We start from the raw sequence: 17000 nt of genomic DNA, 5'->3' as shown, positions 1-17000 counted from the left end.
GGATTGTCATATAAGAAAACAACTCTGTCAGACAGGAAGGATATTTGTATGAGAATTTATTTTACATGAAATCAAGGCACACAGGTGCTATAATTGCCAATATGAGAAGGTGTTTCCAGGCTCTCTTGTCACAGTGAGCCATTAAGTTTTTTCTGTGGCTGAGGATTTTGTGCAGCACAACACAGGCCTGAAGGCTATGCTGGACTTGCAAGCACAGCACAGGTCTGCACCTACTCCAGGTAACTTACCCAGAAAGGAAAATCACTTTAATGTAATTATTTAATTATTAAACAGATCACAGGTTCCCTCATAGACCAGGAAGCACTTCAGCGCTGTACAGATGACAGAGCCCTAGCACAGGATGCTCAGAGAGGTTGTGGAGTCTCACTTCTTGCCAATCTTCAAAAGCCACCTGGATGCCCAGTGCAGCCTGCTCTGAGTGGCCCTGCTGGAGCAGGGGTTGGACCATTCTACCAACCTCAACCAATCTGTGAAGTTACATAACAAATGAATCAAGTGAGTTCAGAATTGTTCGGCATACCAAATAAGAGCCAGTTGTTGGATTTGGGCGCTTCTCGTTAGATCAAAGGGGGGCAGCTCTTCACCCATTGTTGTTTGACCTTTTAATTGATGTTTTGCAAGCAAATGTAAGATCTCTATTGACAAAACCTGCATGTGGTATAAAAAAAGTGTACTGTGGAAACAGGTATTAAGAAAGGGTAACACCAGAAAGTAGCGCATAGCAGAGTAAGGTTATTCAAACAGATTTGTTTTAAAACATTCAAATACAGTTACATGCTTGGTATAAATAAAGGCGTGCCACTTCCCTGGAAAGGATGTAGCAAAAAGAAAAGTAAGTCTGAAAAGAATTTGTACTGATGTACCCTTGGATCCACCCAAGGGTACTGAGAGAACTGGCAGAGGAGCTGGCCAAGCCCCTATCCATCATTTATCAGCAGTCCTGGCTATCGGGGGAGGTCCCAGCTGACTGGCGGCTAGCAAATGTGACGCCCATCTACAAGAAGGGCCGGAGGGCAGACCCGGGAAATTACAGGCCTGTCAGTTTGACCTCAGTACCAGGGAAGCTCATGGAGCAGATCCTCTTGGGAGTCATCATGAGGCACTTGAAGGGCAAGCAGGCGATCAGGCCCAGCCAGCATGGGTTTATGGAAGGCAGATCCTGCTTGACGAACCTGATCTCCTTCTACGACAAAGTGACGCGCTGGGTGGACGAGGGAAAGGCTGTGGATGTGGTCTACCTTGACTTCAGCAAAGCTTTTGACACCGTCTCCCACAGCATTCTCCTCAAGAAACTGGCTGCTCATGGCTTGGACTGGCGCACGCTTCGTTGGGTTAGAAACTGGCTGGATAGCCGGGCCCAAAGAGTCGTGGTAAATGGAGTCAAGTCCAGTTGGAGGCCGGTCACTAGTGGCGTCCCCCAGGGCTCGGTGCTGGGGCCGGTCCTCTTCAACATCTTCATCGATGATCTGGACGAGGGCATTGAGTGCACCCTCAGTAAGTTTGCAGATGACACCAAGCTAGGTGCGTGTGTCGATCTGCTCGAGGGTAGGAAGGCTCTGCAGGAGGATCTGGATAGGCTGCACCGATGGGCTGAGGTCAACTGCATGAAGTTCAACAAGGCCAAGTGCCGGGTCCTGCACCTGGGGCGCAATAACCCCAAGCAGAGCTACAGGCTGGGAGATGAGTGGTTGGAGAGCTGCCAGGCAGAGAAGGACCTGGGAGTGATGGTGGACAGTCGGCTGAATATGAGCCAGCAGTGTGCTCAGGTGGCCAAGAAGGCCAACGGCATCCTGGCTTGTATCAGAAACAGTGTGACCAGCAGGGCTAGGGAGGTGATCGTCCCCCTGTACTCGGCTCTGGTGAGGCCGCACCTCGAGTACTGTGTTCAGTTTTGGGCCCCTCGCTACAAGAAGGACATCGAGGTGCTTGAGCAGAGAAGGGCGACGAAGCTGGTGAGGGGCCTGGAGAACAAGTCCTACGAGGAGCGGCTGAGGGAGCTGGGCTTGTTCAGCCTGGAGAAGAGGAGGCTCAGGGGCGACCTTATCACTCTCTACAGATACCTTAAAGGAGGCTGTAGTGAGGTGGGGGTTGGTCTGTTCTCCCATGTGCCTGGTGACAGGACAAGGGGGAATGGGCTAAAGTTGCGCCAGGGGAGTTTTAGGTTAGATGTTAGGAAGAATTTCTTTACCGAAAGGGTTGTTAGGCACTGGAACGGGCTGCCCAGGGAGGTGGTGGAGTCACCATCCCTGGAAGTCTTCAAAAGACGTTTAGATGTAGAGCTTAGGGATATGGTTTAGTGGGGACTGTTAGTGTTAGGTTAGAGGTTGGACTCGATGATCTTGAGGTCTCTTCCAACCTAGAAATTCTGTGATTCTGTGAATTAGGTTGCCAATTGGCATTAATTTAACCAGGACACACTATTTTAGGCTCTAAAACACAGAGCTCTCACAGCCCTGAAAAGTTTACTGTTTAAGATATGAAATAATAGATTTATACAGGTAGACAATCTTGAGGAAACGAGTGTTGTTGATTTGAGACAGCAATAATGCCCCTGAGAGATGCAGAGCTTTCTGAAATCTGAGAGATGCGGAACTTTCATTGCATAAAAGTTGTGAGGTGATCTGATTGGAGTGTACAAGTACATAAACTGACTAAAAATGCTGGATGCTAAAGAGATTTTTAATTGGGTGGGGTTAAGGGATAAGCACCAGAACCAACACCTTTAAACTGAAACAAATAATTTCAGCTGAAAATAGGCATATGCTTATAGTGATGTGATTAACTAGTGAAATTACAAAGCAGTAGTTTTTCTAGTAAGTTAGAATTCGTCTGGTTTGTTACAGAGATCATTGGGGTCCCATATGAAGTGACCTGTCATACGTACAGGCAGAATTATTTGTCCTTCATGGGCTTAAATTTCATGACTAAATAGTGGATGAAAATTGCAAAACAGAAATTGATCAAAGGCTATTAAGTACAAAGCCAACACCTCTGTCACAGTGGGTCTCTGAATCAAAAAATACTGTGAGCTAGGACAGCATGGCAGGAGCTACTGCTATACATCTGCCCTGTTTTATGGTCTTCTCTGGGCATTCATTATTGGCTACTGTCAGAAACAGAATAAATGAGTCAGAGGTACTTATGATTTGACCCTGCACCAACGTTTTATGTCATTATCTGAAAAGAAGGAACAATCTTTTTCAAGGACGCTCTTTAGTTCAGCCAGAAATGATGAACTGTATGAAGATCATGGCACAGAATTCTTGGACTGTACTGGGGTCATGGACTGGTCAAGAAGACAAATCACTGAGTGTAAAATTCAACTTTGTAAAACTCAGAAAATGCACGCCCTCATTAGCTGTCTGTTGTGTCTGCAACTGTGCTTATTCTGTTGTGCTCCAGGTACATGTACTGTTGTGTATACTTCACTTTCTTCACGCTCCATGTACTTGAATATTCTTTCTTGTCTTCAGTTGCAGTAGGGGTAACTTGCTCCTCTGGATGTGCAAGACAGGCTTGCTTAACCCTTACCATGTACATCAATCTTCTCCAAGACTCTGGAATATAAATAATGTGACCTTTCCAGGTAAGGGGGATGTGCAGCCCCTCTCATCTGGGCAACCTGCATGGTTTGCCACTCTACTCCCCTGCCAGTCTTAAGCAGCTCAGTTGTGTACATATAATCCCCAGAATGGCTGCAGACATCTCAGTCACAGCCAACAGCATTCTGAATTTTCCCACTGCAAAGTGGTTCACGGCTTGTTGCTGGCGCTCTGGAGTGTGTAAAAATAACCTGCAGGAGGTCTAGGCTGTTCCATAGGCAGGGTTTGGAGTTACTGTAGGTCAAAATCAGATGACCAGATACCGAGAACAATATAATCTCATCAACAGGTACATATTTCCCTATCAAAATCAAAGTATTCTTTCTCAGCACAGTCCTCTATTCTTCACTCCAGAATGAAGACTTATTTTCTGAGGAGCTTGCTCTCTATTATTCAGCTTCGAGAATTACCTAGTCACATAGCTCATGAAACAGACTTGCCAGTACTTCAAAACACAGCTGTGCTAGCTCGCTTAGTTTCCTGCTAGTGGTCCTGGCCTGAACCACCAAATATTTCTTGCAACACCATCTCGGGGCCCTCATGAGTCGTGTCCCTTAGGCAAAGGTAGTCACCCTCTCTTGCATTCCTGTATCAGATTCTTTCCTGGACATACACAGCCCTTACATATCTTCTCAATATGCATTCTAAGCCTTTTCTTCCAGGATGTTCAAAGATGGCAGTTTCTGGACTACAGGTAATGCAAAAAACTTTATATTTACTACTGTATTTCCAGCGCAAACAGCTGTGGCAAGAAGGCAGCTAACAGTCTTATTGGCTGCGCAGGGGCCAGAGCCCTGGCCCAGGCTGCCCCCAGAGGGGCTGGGGGCTGCTCTCTGCACAGCTCCAGCAGCGCCTGCCCCTGGGGCTGGGCACCAGCTCTGAGGGCTGCTGGAGCACCCCTGGGACCAGAGGGACCCCGAGGGCCCTGACAGCATCAACAGTTCTGTGAGTCTGTGAAAAGCTTGAGAATACATGTATGACATGCAGGAAAAACACATTCTGAAGGCACATCAATATATATCCCCAATTTGAAAATACCCAGTAAGATATGAATCCACCTCATAACCTTTACAAGATTTTATTTTCGTTTTTAGGCTTACACCATTTCTGAACACCTGGAGTTGGAAATATTGCTTGGCTTCTGCTCATCTGACACTCCTTTTAAACTGTTTCCCTCTACCCCTTTCTCATAGCTCTTTGGAGCATCACTCAGAATCACTCACTTTGTGCCCATCCAATACTAACTCCCCTGCTCAGCCCTCATTGTTTCCAGTGCTTCTCCAACTTAAGTCAGACTCTCTTCAGTGCCTCTTCAAATTATTCCTTGAAAGTGTGCTTCATAAACATTTTCCACTGGATATTCACTAACGTTCCTTGTATTTTCTCATTATTATTGGCCTACTGTATCAGAACCACAGCCCACCAAACCCAGTGTCCTCACTTAAGAGCTAGTACAAAAAAAAATAATTAAAAAAAGCAAATTTAGGGTGATAATTCTTGGCAGAGACGAGTTTTGGATTTGACACGTTACACATGCTTCGAAGCCTTTCTCTTCCCGCGTTCACTTTTAAAGCACGGCTTCTTTGGGCAATACCAGCCCCGAATCTCTCGCCGCGCGCCGGTGGCTCGGTGCCCTGGCGGTGCCCTGGCGGTGCCCTGGCGGTGCCCAGGCGGTGCCCGCGGCCACCCCCGCTCGGCACGGGGCAGAAGCGCTGAGCGCACCCCCGGGGACCTCTCCCGAGCCGGCGGCCCCCGGCCCTGCCCCGCGGCCCTCGCTCCCCTCCCGGCGCTGCCGGCCCCGGCCCCGGCCCCGCCGCCGGGTGGGTGCGGGTGGGCGGAGCGGGCGGCACGGCCGCCGGGTGGCCGGAGCAGGGCGGGCGGCCCGGGGCCGGTTCTGCGGCGGAGCCCGAGCCGCCCGCCGGCCGGGAGCGGAGGGAGCGCGGCCGGCGGCGGGGCCGGGTGGCGGCGGGCGGAGGCGCTGTGGTGCGCGCGAGAGCCGCGGCGGCGGCGGCGAGGGGGCTGCGGCGGGGCGAGGGGCGCTGCGGCGGAGAGCGGGTGGCGGTGAGCGAGGGGCGCTGCGGCGGCGGGGGGGCTGCGGCGGCGAGAGGGGGGCAGCGGGACGGGGGCTGCGGGAGGGGGGCAGTGGCGGCGGGGCTGGGGCGGGGGGCGACGGGCGGGCTGGGGAGCGGGGGGCAGCGGGGGCCGTGCCGCGGGCCCGCAGCTGCGCGGCCGCTTCCCGAGGCTGCCCCGAGCCCCGCCAGCGGCCGAGCGCTGTCCGGCGCCCCGGGGCCGGGAGAAGCGCGGCCGCTGTCCCCGCCCGGCTGCGGGAGGAGCTCCGCGCCCCCCCCCGGAGGGTTCGAAGCGGTCGCGGGGACCGCGGAGCCGCCGGCTCCCCGCAGCCGAAGCGGCGCTGACACGCGCAAGGCCGGAGCGCGGCGGGGCACGGGGAGCGGCCGCTTCCAGCCCGGTCCCAGCCCCGTGCAGGCGGCCCCGGTGCCGCGCTGTGTCCCTGCCGGGGGGGCGCTTGCCGCGCACGTTGCAGGCGGTCCCTGCGCCGCTCTCCGCAGCGCCGCGCAGGCGCCCCGAGCCCGGTGCTGGAGCGGCGGCCCCGGTGCGAGCGGGAGAGCGGCGCGGCGGGGAGGAGGAGGAGCGTGGACGGGACGGTGAGCGCCTCGCCCCCGGCCCCGCCGCCCCTCGCCCCGGCCACCCGCCCGGCTCCACCCCGCCCCGGGCGCCCGCGGGAGCTCCGGCTGCGGGACGCCTCCGCCCGGCCGCTGCCCCCCGCCGGCGGCACCCCGGAACCGGGCGCGGACCCCGGGTTCTGGCGCTGCCCGCGGGACGCTCCCGGCGGGGGGGGGGGACCGGCGGAGCCCTCGCCGCCCCCGAGGGAGCGGACCGCGCCGCCCGCCCGTGCCCCCTCCGCGCCGCTCCGCCGCCCCCGCTCGGCTCCGCTGCGCTGCCCCTGCTCGGGCTCGGGCTCGGCGTCGCCGCCGGCCTGGCCCCCAGCGGTTTTCTTGGCGCGCCCCCCACACCCCCGGAACGGGCTGCGGCGGCTTCGCCGTGTCGGAGGGAGCCGGTCAGATCGCGTCGGGGAAGGCAGGTGGAGAGGGGGAGCCCCGCGCTCGTCTGCCGCCCCCAAACGGGCTGCGAGCCCCCTCGGGAGCTTTTTCGGTCTGGTCCTCCCATCGGAGAGACGAGCGGGGGTCCTGTGGAGCAGGGGGTCCCCTTCCCCAGACCCTGGCCCCAGAGACACGCAGCCCCCCAGCACTGCCCCGCAGCCAGCTGATGGGTGTCTGCAGCGCTCCGCGAGCATCCAGCCTTCTGCGTGCGGGAGACACGCTCAAATAAAAAAGGAGTTATTTGTCATGCTGCCTTTGAGCTGGCCCCAGTTTTCTTTCAGAGGGTAACACGTAGCCCCAGGTACTTACTGGAAACAAGCTGACCCAAATCTGACCACTGCTCTGTATGGCCCGCATCTCCTTGACTCCCACTTCGGCACCACCTGCTGCTGGAGGTTGCCGCTTTCTCCCTCCCTCCTGTCCCCTGGGTCCTGAACTCTCTTCCATTTCCCCTCTCAGCGTGGCCTGTGGAGGAGGACCCTGTGTGCATCTACCCCTGGAACTGGTCTCCCACTAACACTTTTAAATCATTTTTTGAGTGAAACTGACCTCTGCTCTTGAAAGGAAAACACTCATTGGAAGTGGAGACTTCTGGCACATATCCTGGGGTGACCGGTGATTTTCATAATCTCCTACCTTATGCAGATTGACACTCCAGGAAGGCCCATGCTCCCTGAACTTCCTTCCAGAAGAGATCAACAGCCAAACTGCGATGCAACATCTACTTTGCTGGCTTTCCTCAGGATGGTGGGGAGCAAGAGCTTCTTTGATTCTCCTTACCTCCCCTTTGAGAAGCACAGACACCCACCTGAGGAGAGATATCCTCTTTGCCAATTCCTGCTGGAGAGACTTTCGTTTTTTTGGAAGCTGCTGCTCTGTGCTGCTTACTTTGCTAGGAGATTAGGTCATTTCCAAGCACTCGCCCTCATCCAGGCTGTGACCTGGTATTGTCAGCACTGCGCTTCTTGGAGACACCAACTTAATAGCACTGCACATCCAGAGGAGTCCTGCTGCTTCAGAAAATAACCAGTTCCTTGGTGCTGCCTCAGGAACAATCAACAACCTATTGTTCACCATGGGGACACCACCGTGAGAAACCAGCCCTTCTTCCCTGGCAGAATCTCCTGCTTTCTGGCTGTGGGGAAGAACCTCCCAGCCTGGCCCTGCTCCTCAGGCAGGGTGAGGGTGAGATTCGTGGCATTGTCAGCCTTTGGTTTCCTCCTTTTCTGCAGTGCTGCAGTGATTTTCCTTTCTGTACCTCATGTACTGTCTCACTTTGCTCTCCTGGCCCAGCCCTTCTTCCTTGCACTGCTTCCATTGCTGTGTTCTAACTCAGCCACTGCTTTCTGAGACTCTATCCTTCCTTATCTTTGTCTCTATTCTAAGTAGAATTCACCATAATCTTTCTGCCCCTGTTTTGGCCTTGCTGAACTGAGAGCCTTGTTACAGTCCCTGATGGAGTTGTTTGCTCTTACGCTGACCAGCACTGCCTAGCCTGGCATTGTGATGCTTGTATTTCCCTTTCTTGCCTATCTGTTCTTTGAACAGCTGCTCCTAACTGTATCACTGGGTGTGGGCTTACACCCATGAATGCTGTGAGTGCTGGTGTTCACATCTGTTCTGCTGTAATGCTTCTGTCCTTCATCACCTGCAGTGAAGAGATGTCAAAAAGAGCACTGTTCTGTATGGACAGGTACAGCTGGCTCAGCTCTTCCCAAGGAGCAGCTGCCTTTTCCTTCTTACCCCGACTCACCTGCTCAGGGACCTGGCATGAATATGTGGCCACTGAAGCTGCCTGACTGTACCCTGGATCTGTGGGATCATTAGTTATCCTACTCTACAACACTCTCGACAGCCTACCAAGGCAGCTGATAGTGCCTGCTGAGATGCTGTGGTAGTCTGACAGCCATTAAAGATACAATTTTTTAAGAGTGAAAGCAAGCTGACTCGGTTAAAGTTCCTGAGCTGGCCTTCTTTCCCAAGGTTGCTAGGGATGTTGTACGGCAGAAATGTAATTGAGAACATCCATGGGAGAAAGTACCCTTGCTTCTTGTTTGGACTAGACAAATTCCAGGGATCTCTTCCAGTCTTAACCGTTCTGTGGTTCTTACTAAAGTAATCCTCAACATGTTGACAGATTATAGGCACGTGTTGTACTTCCATATTTTCTCCCACCTTCCCAAATATAAGCTGGCTTCAGTCTGAAAGTTGAATAGCTTGTAAATGTGGCCTAGTGCCTGGGCAAAAGTACCTTACTGGCAACATGGATGTGCACCTGCCTGCAGTTGTCTGCCGGGAAGTCCTTAATCCCTGTCTGTTGCATCTTTCCTTTCTTGATCTTTCTCTCTCTCTTTCTCTTTCTTTGAGTTGTGCTGTCTTTGAAGTGTCTCATGGGTTGGTCTGTTCTAGGAAGTTCTATTTTTATTATATATTGCTTCTCTCTCACTCCGTATGTATTTTCTTTTTTCAGAGCTGGATCCAAATGCATCTTCGGCCTGCTGTCTTAGAGCTGTTCCTGCTTCAGGTCGTTTAGAATATCTTCTGCTAATTCATCATGACATAATATCTGGTTTCGTGCCCCATCCTGTTGGATAAGTTTGCTGTTCACTCTTGGTCTATACAGAGGTGACTCCAGGTGTTCATCATCTACCTAGTTGGGTACAGGTAGGTTTTAGCCCTTTGAAAAGTGACCTGATCTAGGTGGGAAGAATGTGACTTATATTGATACTGGAAAATATTTGGACATCTGGAAAATGTTATTTTGTGAAATAAGTTCTGAATTGCCTTCTAGCTGCTATTGATCTCATCTGGTCCTTTTATTAGTCAACTTCTTTTCTGATAGTTTCTACTACTGCTGCCAGGGAGGCAGCTGATTAGGCAGAGTAGACTGGTTCAGATCAAGTAATATTAGAGAATGCAGTTGCTAAGAGCAGGCCTAGTAGAGGAAAGATGAAGAAGATGAAGTAGCAGATATTCTCTCAGGTGGCTTATTACCCAAGTAGCTACAAGTAAATGTGATTAGTTCATGTCAGATGGTTATTGATTTATAGGGTTGCCCTGTTTTTTACAGAGATTTAAATTAACTTGGTTAGCTCTTACCAGCTGTTAGGCTTCTCTAGTGCCTGCTGTTGCTGGATATGCACTGGTCATCTCTGTGATAAGGTACTCAGATCTGACTCTCCAGTCTACTTTCTACCATTAGTTCCAATCCTCTTGTTGCTTCCACTAGTAAATAACCAGCTTCATCCACCTATCTTTTCCTCAGCCAATGCACAATACATCTGTAAGGGACTTTCTCTTTCCTACAGCTGGATCAGTGCCTTTTCGCCTTTTATAGCCTGGACAGGTCATTTCACTGGTAGAGTGCCTACTAGAAAAACAAAACCTATTTTGCATTGGAAACAAGTAGACTAACGTATAACTTTTTGATTTTAAGATAAATTATGTTTTTTATTGCTATCTTGTTTGGCCTGTTGACAATCATATTGCTGAGTCTGCCACAGCATAGTTATGAACTTTGGACATGGCTTTTTATCTGTTGGCTGAGCTAAGGAAAGTCTGGAACAGAGAGTTACTATTAGTAGTTTACTGATCATGACTTACATGAACCTAAGAACTGTGTTGCACTAAGTCACACCAAAGCATCCTGTCTCTGAATAGTACTAGATACGTGAAAAAAAAAAAAAGAACAGGAAAACAAGGCAAATACTGAATGTTTTTCCAGTCAATTGGAATCAGTAGTTTGGGCTAAATAGTCTTAGAAAATCATACAAATTATTATGTCTGCTTTTTCAATGTTAAGTTATCTTCACTGGAAGGAATTGTTCCGTTTTCCTGGTCTAGACTCGTCTAGCCTTATTTTCAGTGCATTTACTTTTCTGTGATTATGTTTTCTGTTACTATTTTGTCCTTTTCTGTTCAACTGAATGTTCTCTTGGATTCTGAATGCAAGGATGACTATAAGACCATTCACTTTGGCCTTTTCTTAAAGGTAGTGGGCACTTGAATCCAGTTTACAGCTGTTGCTGGTTAACGGTATGCCTTTTAGAAAGGCAGTTTGATAGTTCCTGTCATTCAGGCTCCAAATTACAGAAGGATGAGGATACTTGGTGGAGGGGGGACCAGACAAAAAGGGGTGTGACTGCAGGGCCTTGACAAAATAAATTGTAAGTAAAGGCAATGAGAATAATAATCTGTTAATCAGAGGAAGCTCATTTTTGATTTTCTTACTTGTGTTTGTACTTGTGGATGGTGTTGGTTCAGGGTACCTATTGAATGCAAGACAGCAAATATGGCAAAATGCTTTTTCTAACTAATGCCTAGGAGAGTTTATTTCCTTTTCAGCTCAGATTCACCATTCCATTTGTTTCCCTTCCTGTAACTGTCAAATGCTGTGTCCTCTATGATGACTAACTTGTTAGAAGCCATTGATATTAAAGTTAATGCAGAGTATACCTGCTAATTCAGTCTGACTTTCTGCAGACAGCTTGCTCCACAACCCTGTCTGAAATCAGAAGAGTTTATGTATTAAAACTCTTTTAATCGATCTTAATCTCAATTAAAGATAAGGTGTTAACTTTAAACTTCAGTACTCTTAATCACTTGGAGCTCACTTCTCTTCCAGTGTGATATTGCCACAGTGGTTTCCAAACAGAGGACTTGAGTTAACGCCTGGAATTTGCTGATCTCCCCTTAAATTGAATAGCATTCAAGCAACTTAGCTTTTCTGGAAGGGTGGGATTGGAGGAATTGAATGGTTCTGACTTAAAAATATAAAGCATTGAGAGTTCTGGCACTATACCACAGGAATTATTCAGGTTTTTAATTTATACAGAAACATCGTAAGTGCATAGAAACAGGCAAATAACTGCAACTTTCATACTTTTTCTTCTGGCTTACAGAATTATTGCTGTGTTATCCATAACATGTTTGTAACATCGATAGTGGCTAGTAGGTCTTGTTCAGGAAGCGTTACTCAGAGGTCATCAGCTGGGGTTTGCTTGATTTTCGTGAATTGACAGCCTGAGTTGCTCTTGTGAAGAGTGGGAGCTGTGGTCAGCCCCTGATGCTTTCTCTCTGCCACTCCTTCACCTGCCCCTGCTCCCTGTGGGGTCCCTCCCACGGGATGCCATCCTTCCCAAACTGAGCCTGTGGGGGCTGCCCACAGGCAGCAGCTCCTCAAGCACTGCTCCCACACAGCTCGGTCCCACGGGGTCCATCCCCCAGTCCCAAACTGCTCCAGCACGGGTCCCCCACGGGTGGGGGCAGCTCCCCCCAGCCCCCTGCTCCCCGTGGGCTCCTCTCCACGGGCTGCAGCTCCGGCCCGGGGCCTGCTCCTGCGGGGGCTCTCCATGGGCCGCAGCCTCCTCCAGGCCACAGCCACCTGCTCCACCGGGGGCTCCTCCACCCATGGGGGGGCTGCAGCGTGGAGATCTGCTCCGTGTGGGACCCATGGGTGCAGGGGGACAGCCTGCTCCACCAGGGGCCTCTCCCTGCACAGCCCGCAGGGCAACTGCTGCTGTGAGCCTGGAGCACCTCCTGCCTCCTGCTGCTCTCAACTTGGGGGCTGCAGGGCTGCTTCTCACTCCTCACTCTCCCAGCTGCTGTTGTGCAGCAGTTTTTTTCCCTTTCTCTGCTTTCCCAGGGGCAAACAACATTGCTCATTGGCCCAGCTCTGGGCAGCAGCGGGTCCCTGTGGAGCTGTCTGGAACTGTTCCTTACCTAACATGGGGCAGCTTCTGCTTTCTCCTCACAGAGGCCACCCCTGCAGCCCCCCACTACCAAAACCTTGCCATGTAAACGCACTACACTAACCACTTTTCTTTGATTCTGTAAGTATTCTGTTAGTGATGTCTGTTATATTCTGTCTGTCCTACAAGCAAGGGGTGCAGGTTCCAGCAGTGCCAGTTGTGCTTATGTAGAAGAGAATGCCATTGTAATTGTCTGAGAGGAATGTCAATTTTATTTTATTTTTTTTCCCTGTGCTCCTAGCTGGAATGTGCTATGTGGCAATGCTTTGTAGGTGTTGTGGTTTAACCTGGCCGGCAGCTAAACGCCACACAGCTGTTCGCTCACTCTCCCCCCTCCCTCTCTGGGATAGGGGAGAGAAATGGGTAAGTGAAGCCTGTGAGTTGAGATAAAGACAGTTCATTAAGTCAGGAAAATAATATTTACAATAATAATAATAGTACTACTACTAATAATGTGTACAAACAAGTGACGCACAATGCAATTGCTCACCACCCGCTCACCGATGCCCAGCCTAACCCTGAGCAGTCCGGCCCCCTCCCCCCGGCTAGCCACCCCTATATATTGTTTAGCATGACCCCAGATGGTATGGAATACCCCTTTGGCTAGTTTGGGTCACCTGTCCTGGGTCTGTCCCCTCCCAGCTCTTGCTGCACCCCCAGCCTGCCTGCTGGCAGGACAGAGTGAGGAGCTGAAAAGTCCTTGGCTTGGTGTAAGCACTGCTCTGCAACAATTAAAACATCGGGGTGTTATCAGCACTCTTCTCATCCTAAGCCAAAACACAGCACCCTACTAGCTACTAGGAGGAAAATTAACTCTGTTCTAACTGAAACCAGGACAGTAGCATAGTTTGTATGGTGACAGCTTTTGGCCGCCGGTTCTTGTTCTTTTTTTTTTTCTACCTTCCCTATATAAATTAAAAGTCCCTCAGTACCTGAAATTTCATGAGTTTGTTTGTACTTACACTGAATGTACTTAAAGAGCACAATGGTATCAACTCAGAACATTGTGTTTAGTTCATTAAACATGTTGCATTATTTAAGACTTTAATGGTCAACATGTTTCAGACCTCTGGATTGTTTCAACTTTTCTGTGAATTGTTCTTGACACTACTTTACCCAGGGTTCCCACGTGGACTTCTCTAGTGGCAAAGGCATGTGGAGAAAATCATCCCTCTCTCCTTAGTTTCTTCTCTCCGTAAATCCAAGAGTTTCTCTGACTCTGTTTGCCACAGTAGGATAGGTAATTGGGTTTGAGTTGTTTTCCCACTGTGGTCCCTACTTCCAGTTCAGAGTTTCTGCTTTTCAAGATAAAATCTCTTGCTGTAGGGGGATGTTCTTTATCCTTTGTTCTTAGATTGTTCCTTGCATTTCAGTACACACATTATTTGAATGAATCTGTCTTAATAAGATGGTTTTTAGGTCTTGATACAATAGATCTGTCCTACACTCCAGTTTACTAGAGGCGATTTTGTATTACTTTCCCATATGCTGAATGACACTGATGAATATTGTCTGACTAATCCTTCCCTGTGGAGGTACCTTTGCTTTTAACTACATTTCCCAATTGACACTTGCTCTTTGCTTTGTGACAGCAGATTGGGGAAGTTATTGATATTTCATAGTGCTTATTAAAAAAAATAGTCCAATACCCTGCCACCTCCCTAGAACAGTCTTTCAAATATCTCATGATTAATGCTAAGCAATAAGCTGCCCCTCACAGAAGGTTTGTGTTAGTTCTCAGTAGAGTTTGGCTTTTGTTCTGTGGGCTTTGCTTTTTGGGACTGCCCAAAGCAAGGGACTGCCAGGAATGCCAACACGAGGTCTCCAGCATTACATGTAGACCAGTTGGGTCCCAACTCAGTGTGGTGGAACATGTGAGACATCTGCTGTTACAGCTTTTCTGTGGACTACTGGCTGCTTCCTCTCTCAGTCATCCTCTAAAGTATGTGGTGGTGTGTGTCTTCTGGCTGTATGGCATGTAAAGCTTTTGCTGTGTGGTCTTAGGGTCAAGAAAACTGGATGCTCCATATGTAACTGATGCATTTATACATATTTAATGTCTCTTGGCAAGTGCCATAGGCTAACTATATGCTGCATGAAAAAGCTTATGTTGATTTTGATTTTATTGGCCCCTGTTTTTTTGGTGGTCACTTAGATCTTCTGTAACAAGGTAATGTACTCCTAGTTTTGTCTCAGTAGTAGTCTTAAATCTGTACACTTTTCTCCTCAAAAAGTGTACAGCCCTTTTTTTTTCCTGGAAAAAAAAAAAAAACAACTTTTTTCAGTTGCTCTTCATAAGATAATTATTTCATAGCTGGTTTTCTTATATTTGTATCTTTATTAATTACGCCATATACTTTCTTGAGATGTGACCAACATTGCCTGCAATACCATAAGAGGAAGAGAGAACTGCTGTCTGTAATACCTTCTGTCAGGCTGTCTATAAATCCTTCACATTTAATTCTCAGTGAATGCTTCTATCAAGTACTGCAGCCATCTTTCTGTGCTGGTGTATTTAACATCATAAATCGTACACAAAGTTGTGATTAGTTGCATCCTGTCTTTTGTTCAAAGAATTAGTGTCCTGTTTGTGTCGTAAGTATGCCATTGCAGAGAAGGAGTCAGAATGTTTTCTGCAGAGGCAAACAGTGCCCCACAGGTCTATTATGTTCTTATTCTATTGTCTGTTGTGCCCTTGTTCTATTAGGGTTAGAATTCTTCGAAGAATCATGTGAATAAGAGCAGGCCTCTCAGTGCATTGTCCTTAAGTCTTTTGAAAATGCTCTCAGTGAGGTTTCTGAAGAACATAAAGGCTAATAAGGGACGTATATAGTCAATAAGGAAAATTCCACATAAATAGTTAGGAAAAGTAGGAAATATAAGTTTACACAAAAGGTGAGAGCGCACCTCTCCTTCATTAAGATTATCCTGTCAAGGATATTTTCAGTGCAAAGCGGATAACAACGAAATAGGCAATGTGCTAAACAAAACCACAAAGACACAAACTGCTAGTTCAAGGGGTAATGGAGACAAGGACCAAATGTCTGCAGTCACTCAATGATGAGCCATTAAGAAACTACGGGCATAACTTTGGAGAGGATTTCCCTGGACTTGGTAATTGATAATAAGGTGGAAATAAGAGGAACATCAGGGTTTGGAATATTTGAGGAGGCTTGTGGAATTATGCAAAACTTACTAGGAAATGTTTGTGGTTGGGGGGGTGGGGAGAAGCAAAGTGAGAGGGTAGACAGAAGAGGGTATGAAAAAGGTCACTTGCATGCGCACAGTAGCTGGTCAGTACGTTTTTCTGGCTGAGACCTGTGCCTGATTGTCACAGTCTATCCTATCTTTCTATTAAATCTGTTCTTAACTTTCTGTGTAATCTCTCTACAGCTATGTGTGAGTTCTCTAAAGAATAGGTGCCACAAACTGGCAAGACTGACGTGAGTGTATACCAGCAACTGGAGTCAGACCCGGGGGTGCAGCCATCCCTGGACTGTGGTGTCTGCCATGGGAGCAAGTGGTTGTCTCAGTGTGAGTAGCTAGAGGGCCCATCTCTTGGGAGCATCTTCACAGATCTCAAAGACTTTGTGTCTGGAATGGCAGCTACTGTGGGGACCAGCATGAGTGAATTTGGGGCCAACAAGTGAGTCACACTGGGAGTGTAGGCACCCCTGGGCTTTGTTTCTAGCAGCTGGAGTGAGGGGGAGTCTCAGGGCTAGCCAGAGCAGGGAAGGATCTCAAGTTCCACCATTGGGTCTGGCATGTGTCCCAAGCGCCAGCTACTGTGGGGGACTGAGGTGAGTGAAATGAGTGTCTCAGCAGCTGCAGGTCACAGCCCATGTACCAGGTGCCAGCTACAGAAGAGGAGCGTGTGTCTTTCCTAGACCTGGTGTGTGTGGCAGGGGTTGTATGTGTAATCTGCTGGCAGATCTCAAGCAAACTGAGGACTTGTCAGTAGATAGGTGGTCCAGTGTCTGGGCAGGCCTGTGAGATGAACAGAGGGCTTGTACTGTACTCGGGGTCCGCGAGTGTGGGGCGCTATATTGGGCAAAAGCGGCAGGCTTTGTAGGGACATGCTGCAGCACTGACTGTATAGGAGAAAGTCACAGATTGCCCTGTGCTGGTCATAGCTGCTTCCAGCCAGCTGAGCAACGTACAAAATGGATCCACCACACACCAAAACTAGAACCAATCAGAGGAGCACAGGACACCTCTCTGAAAATATTTAAGAAAGGGCAGTAGTTGCCAGGCACAAGGGGAGACACCCAAGCAGAGGCAGGAGAGATGCTGGAAGAAAGATGCCCAAGCAGGGACAAGCAGTGTTGCTGGAGCAGAGCAAGAGAAGTGCAAGAGCAGAAAAGATATCCAAGAAGGGTGAGGAAACACCAGAGCAGAATGGGAGAGACACCTGAGGAAACAGAAGGTGTACAAGAGGAGTTGCTTAATTAGGCGTGAGGACACAAAAGGAGAAGGTGTACCTGTAAGGCACTATGGCCCATTGAAGA

General features: G+C 49.3%; 1 protein-coding gene across 4 annotated transcripts in view; it reads left to right on the top strand.

The window, feature by feature from the left end:
- The first annotated feature begins 6269 nt into the window (after window positions 1–6269).
- The window catches only part of SMARCD3 (SWI/SNF related BAF chromatin remodeling complex subunit D3), a 93540-nt gene continuing 82809 nt past the window's right edge, over window positions 6270–17000 (top strand). Inside the window, exons 1-3 of one of the 4 annotated variants that reach the window (XM_068673019.1) lie at window positions 6270–6286; window positions 7388–7927; window positions 9213–9406. The gene's annotated coding sequence lies outside the window, so the exon portion shown is untranslated. Of the gene's footprint in view, window positions 6287–7171; window positions 7928–9212; window positions 9407–17000 lie in introns of those variants that run through there. The other 3 variants (XM_068673028.1, XM_068673021.1, XM_068673029.1) reach the window with 3 other exon arrangements.

This window comes from Anas acuta, chromosome 2 (assembly GCF_963932015.1).
Source record: "Anas acuta chromosome 2, bAnaAcu1.1, whole genome shotgun sequence".
In the NCBI taxonomy this organism is placed as follows: domain Eukaryota; kingdom Metazoa; phylum Chordata; class Aves; order Anseriformes; family Anatidae; genus Anas; species Anas acuta.
Note: the sequence above shows the minus strand (reverse complement) of the source record. Positions and strands in the feature narration are given on the sequence as shown.